Here is a 6,150-nt window from a genome sequence, read left to right as displayed (position 1 = left end):
CCAGCCGGACAATAATAACGATTACAAAAACATACACCGCATAAGAGAGGAAGAAGACTTTCTTCCTCTTCTTATGCGGTGTAATTATATTATTGTAATAATAATATTGTTGTAAGTAAATAATAGACGATTACACCGCATAAGAAGAGGTGTAATCGTTATTATTGTCCGGCCGGAAACGACGCTCAGTGAAGGATGTCCGCCTGGACAATGTCAGTGAGGAATCGGGAGAAAATCAATCCACCATGTGTAGGGAAGGTGTTTCTGTTATGGTTATAGCCGTTGTTGTATAGGCTATGTTTAATTTTCCTTTTGTTGATTATTTTTATTTCAAGCATACATTGCATAGATTGATGGATAATTTATTCAATGTATGCCTTTTTTGTTTAATTTAATGTTATTTATTTTATTTATTCTACTACTACCACCATTTACCATTTGCACGGGTACTGTGGAATTTGTTCTTTACTTTATATGTGTTTTTCAAATAAAAGAACACTGAAATTGAATTATTTCATTTTCTCTTTAAAAAGCAAACTACCCCCCCCCCCCCCCCCCCCTCCCCGCTCTTCTAATTATTATTTAAGTGTGTATCAAACTGGTAGCCCTTCGCATTAATCAGTACCCAAGAAGTAGCTCTTGGTTTCAAAAAGGTTGGTGACCCCTGATGTAAACACATAATTCCTAATGATGATTTAATTCCTATAACTACTGGTGTATTTTTGCACAAATATTCCAATGCGTTTTTTTGCAAATGGCATAAATAGAACTTGAACCTAATTAAAGGAAATTCCAAATTAGGTGGCTAGTTTATTTCGTTTTTTAATTCCGAATCAGATAATTCCTCTTTCTTGTAAATACTTAACTTGGATAATTTCGCTTTAAGTGAATTCGGATCGTTTTGCGCTTGCGCGATGACGCCGGGTGACGACATAATCCAAGATGGCGGCAGCCTGGCTGGTTCGACTATTTATTAAAAGCCTTAAAAGACATGGATATAATGAAAAGAGTGGATGGACGGAGGCATAAACATACAGACTTTTACACAAACGCACCACACGGACCTCGGTAAACACGATAAACGGAACCGGCTTCACCGGACGGCAGGAAGTAAATGTGTCCCTGTACTGCATGTACAGGCTGTAATATCACCAGTTTATCATTTTACCTGTTGTTAAAGCTACTGTCTTTACCAGGGAAAAACTATTTATCTCATATTTAATATTTAGTTTTACTGGGATTTTTACAGGTGATTAGTTCCTATTTCCAAACTGAAACCGTGTGTTATTGTCGAGCTGCTGCTTCACAACTAAACGTTCTCCTCCTGTCCAATCAGAGCCTTCCCAACCCTTAGACCTGAAGCGGAATTATCTAAAGCCGAATTAACCAGTTTTTCCATGTAAACCTTGTTCCCATGTAAACATGAAGCAGAACACTTTAATTCCGAATGATTGAATTCGGAATAAATATTCCGAATTAAAAAACATCATGTACCTGTGGCCAGTGGACCCCCAGTGGGCCCCCCAGTGGACCCCCTATGGGTTCACACATGCATGACCTGACCCGGCCTGGCTGCATCCTTGTCTGCTCTACCTCCTAACGGTGGGTGAATCCCTACATGTTAATCAGGGTTTTATTTTTTATTTTTTTATTCAGTTCATTTCCGACATGGTTGCATTCACAGAAATTCATTTGACATTCAGAGCAAAATTTTTTTGTCCTTTTTTTGTCCTTTTTCATGCCGGAAAGGGCGACGGAAAAAAGCATTATAGCTTATCCAGATCGTCCCCTAATTGAACACAGATAATTTATTTACATCAACCTCGGTTTCTTCCCTTTTTTTTTTTTTTTTTTTGTGATGTGTTCTCGTCTTGCAGTCATTGTTCCTGTTGTTACTCCTCCTCACAGTCTTTTTCTTCCGTATTTCCTCGGGCTTTCTTTTCCAGTCGTTGTTTACGTTCCTCCAACTCTCCAAACGTGAAGTTCTTCTTCTTTCGGAGTACCTTCATATCCTCTGAAAGTCGCCTCTGCTTACGATCCATCCGGAAGGCACATGCACATACACATACCCCCATCATTAGCAGGCCAAGATCATGACTCCTAGCTGATAGATGTCCTCCACATCTTCAACTGTCAGCAGGGAGAGACAGAGCATCTGGCTTCTCCCTCGTGCGTCCACGACATATCCACCTGGGTATGTGTCCTTTGGACACGGTATTTCCTGCTGAAGCAATTGCCGCGTTGAGAAGATTTTGTCAATGGTGCTCAATGACCAGTTGATGAGTTCCATGTTGTCGCTGTAGCGTTCAATGAAGAGTTGACTTGAGATCTGTATGTGTGTAAAAATGTACTCCTCGTTTTGTCCTTAAATTGTTTCAGATTATCTGACTGTTGTGTCTCTGCGTCAAGGCTGTTCCAGAGGTTCATGGCTCTATACACAGTACTATGTTTGCCAACGTTTGATATGACCCTATTTGGTCTAAACACATTATTATGTCTGAATTCATAGGGATTTTGATTGTATGTGAAACGTTTTTGTATTCGATGTGGTAGTTTTTTTGATGCAGCCCTAAATGCGTGTATTTGTGTGTTGTAGTGTATTATTTCTTGCAGTTTTAGGTATTTTGACTTCTCAAATAAATCGTTTGTGTGTGTGTTGTATGGTACTTTATGTAAAATTCTTATAGCTTTTTTTTGTTGTTTAAATAGTGGTTCAAGATACGTTTTGTAGTTATTACCCCATATTTCAGAGCAGTAATTTAAATGCGATGCTATGAGTGAAGAATAGATTGTTTTAAGTGATTTGGTTTGTAGGATTTGTTGAAGCTTCCCTAGATGTAACTGCTTTGGCAACTTTGTTTTTAACTATTTGTATATGTTTTTTCCAGGTCAGCTTGTCGTCCATCCACACTCCAAGTACCCTATATTCTTTTACTTGTTCTATTATTTCCATGTTTAGTTTCAGTCTTATATCTACCATTTTATTCTCTTTTCGAATTAATGAATTTTGTTTTACTGACGTTAGGGCTAATTTGTTTACATCTAACCAAGTTTGAATTTTTAATAGTTCCTCATTTGTTGACTCTATTAGAGTGTTAATGTCTTTGCCTGAGCATAGAATGGTTGTGTCATCTACAAACAACGTTAGTTGAGGCAATTTGAGACTTTGAAAATGTCGTTTATGTATAGAATGAAACAGTTTTGGCCTAAAATTGAACCCTGTGGAACACCACATTGTATAGTTTGGCATTTTGATATGTGTTTGTAACACTTTTGTTACTATATAGGCAAGAATTTAAACCAAATGTAATTTAAAATGATATATATTATTCTTAACTTTGGACCAGAAGGTTCAGCTACTTACAGGAGCAGTAAGATAAATGAGACTCAGACAAAGGGTTTAAAAGTTTTAAATGCCGGCTCGTATTAAAATAAAAGTAATCTTGTTAAATGAAAATAATCATTTTCTTGGTACCAAAAGTTCAAAGAAACAGCTGTTTCACAATCACAGTAATCTCAAATTCTTACCTGGGTGCACCCATCTAATTCACATTCACAGTGTCTTTCAAAAATAAAACTGGTTGAATCACAAAAATCAATTTTCATCACAATTTTACACAACCAAACCTTAGTTGGTTGAATTGCTCCACCCACTCCAAGTTCACTTCCTGCTCATGAAGATGTGTTTGTAGTCGCAAAGTCCTTATAAGTTCGTTCAGTCCAATGTAAAAGTTCCAAGGGAAATGTGTGTGTGTGTGGGAAATGGGCAGCAAGTGACAAGGGCGTGTAAGGGGTTTTTGTTGCAGGGGGCCTACCACACTGCACCGTGTAGCAGAGGATCCAATCAACCAGTTCGTCCCAACGGGTGGCTCGCCATCAAATAACAGGTCCTCCCAACTAAAAAAACCTGACCTGTCAGACACAGTGTCATAAATAACATAAGTGTACAAATAAAATCCTTTTCACAATCCGTTTTGACTGTAACTTATTTCTTGTAACATTAATGATCTTTGTATTTTTAAATAAAACCCTGAATAATGAAATTATAATGTATTATTGCATAATACATTCCCCTTTTTAAATATTGTTTTCTGTTTTACATATAATTACTAGTACATTCTCAATTCAAATCAAAGATACAATGAACTGCATTAAAATAGCAGTAAATAACCATATAAACATAAATGAAGTAAATCCTTCTGATAATTAAACATTTCTCAGCATCTCAATATGAGCAATATACACTTTAACCTTAAACATGAACAACAAAATGCTCACCAATCTGCCGATAGGAAAAGACAAGAGGCAGAAAATGGCGTCGCCTCAATGCCTTCACTGTCTACAAACCAAAATGCAGAAGGAAAAATAATGAATTTCTAGGCTTAATGTTCCATTTTTTCCTACCTAAATACACAAGGTATAATGTTTATCTCTGTTGTTGATGTTAAATTCGTACCTTTTTCTTAGTTTTTAAAGTCCGTTTTTGACAGTGCCTTCTGTGCTGGTGTCGCAGGAGCTAAGAGATAGAGGCCTGCTTGACAACAGCGCTATTGGGGAAAAAAAAAAAAAAAAAAAAAAAAAAAGGCGGGGCAATGCGCCGTTTTACAGCAGCTCATTGGTCAAGAGCTGTGTCAATCATGTTAGGGAAAATGTTAACCCTTTAGTTGCTGATAGTTTTTTTTATATTTACAATAGGGGAATATGGCAGCATAGTATCACTATTTAAATAGCATTTTGGGGCTCATGAATGTTTATTAAAGCCATAGTTAATTATGGGTTACACCCTCCCCACTTAAACTGTATGCACGTCCCTGTGCATCCAAATGATTGAGCTGTGGCATAGAACTTGCAATGGCCTCACCCAAGCTACTAAAGACAGCATTAACAACATACAGTAAGGGGTTGCCCAAACTGCGATACTGCAATCTTTCTGGTCTCGCATGAGATCTCTGAGATCTACGTGGAGGGGTTCCAGCTTGAGAACTTATCTCTGCATCAAGTGAAACTGGCTGCTCGGTTATAGTCTCTTGAGGAGAACTACTGGAACACTCTGGCAGTGTCTCTTTTCCATCGAGCAGTATGTCTTCATCAGAATCATTGGTTGGAATGTTGCTTTCAAAAGAGCAAGGTTCGGGTATGTTGCTACATTCAGGTAGGTTCACATCTTCCACAATTTCCTCAGTTTGTTCATTTCCTTCTTTTGAATTTCCATGTTCGATTGCATTGTCAAATTCGGTTTCATTGTCACATTCGATGGTTTGGACTTGTTCGGTAAGTTTGACTTGTTCAGTGTCATTGCAGGTTGACAGATGTGGTACACTTTCAGCACTGGGCACAACTGGCCTTGGCAACATTTCATTTGGTTCGTTCGAGGGAGAGGACTGAGGGGGTAACCAGGTAGGTATTGGTAAGTATTCGGACTCGGAGTCCTCTTCAGATTCCTCTTCATCTCGAGCAGCACTCTGCCTTGTTTTAGGTTTTGTCTGCTTTTTGGGGTTCTGTTCAGTCGTGTCTGTGGCAGGTATAAAACTGCAAGGGAGGAGCAGATCACGATGCAAGGTCCTGACCGGCCTATTCTTGCTTTCAGGTTTTACTGTATACACCGGCAGTTCACCTGCTCTCCCCAGTACCACATAGACATCATCTTCCCATCTGTTTGCCAGTTTGTGCTTACCTCTGATCTTTACATTTCGCACGAGTACTCTGTCACCCACATTCAAGGTTGAGTCAACCACTTGTTTGTCAAAACGTGTCTTATTGCGTTCTGCATTTTTCTGTGCATTTGCAGTAGCGATCTTAAAGCTGTCCTCCAGTCTCTGTTTTAGATCACTGACATACTGAGAGTGTGACTTCCTTTGAGAGTTCACTGGCAATCCGAATGCTAGATCAATGGGGAGTCTAGGTTGCCTCCCAAACATTAGTTCATAGGGTGAATAACCTGTCACATCACTTTTGGTAGTATTATATGCATGGACAAGAGGTTTTACATGCTCTTTCCAATGCATCTTTTCTTGACCACTCAAGGTACCAAGCATTTGGAGGAGGGTTCTGTTGAACCTCTCAACAGGGTTGCCCCTCGGGTGATACGGAGTTGTACGCACCTTTTTTATTCCAGTGATGTCGCAGAGCTCACGTATGGTCTTTGATTCA

General features: G+C 38.8%; 1 long non-coding RNA gene across 1 annotated transcript; it reads right to left on the bottom strand.

Annotated features, from left to right (window-relative positions):
- Nucleotides 1-3,719: 3,719 nt before the first annotated feature.
- Nucleotides 3,720-4,503, bottom strand: LOC114456794 (uncharacterized). The gene is made up of 3 exons (XR_003672884.1): nucleotides 4,457-4,503; nucleotides 4,279-4,339; nucleotides 3,720-3,912 (listed from the first exon to the last, which is right to left on the bottom strand). It is a non-coding gene; the product is annotated as an uncharacterized LOC114456794 (long non-coding RNA).
- Between the last annotated feature and the right edge of the window lie 1,647 nt (nucleotides 4,504-6,150).

The sequence above is a fragment of the Gouania willdenowi genome, chromosome 22, assembly GCF_900634775.1.
Source record: "Gouania willdenowi chromosome 22, fGouWil2.1, whole genome shotgun sequence".
Lineage (NCBI taxonomy): Eukaryota > Metazoa > Chordata > Actinopteri > Blenniiformes > Gobiesocidae > Gouania > Gouania willdenowi.
This window is presented reverse-complemented; position numbering and strand designations above follow the sequence as displayed.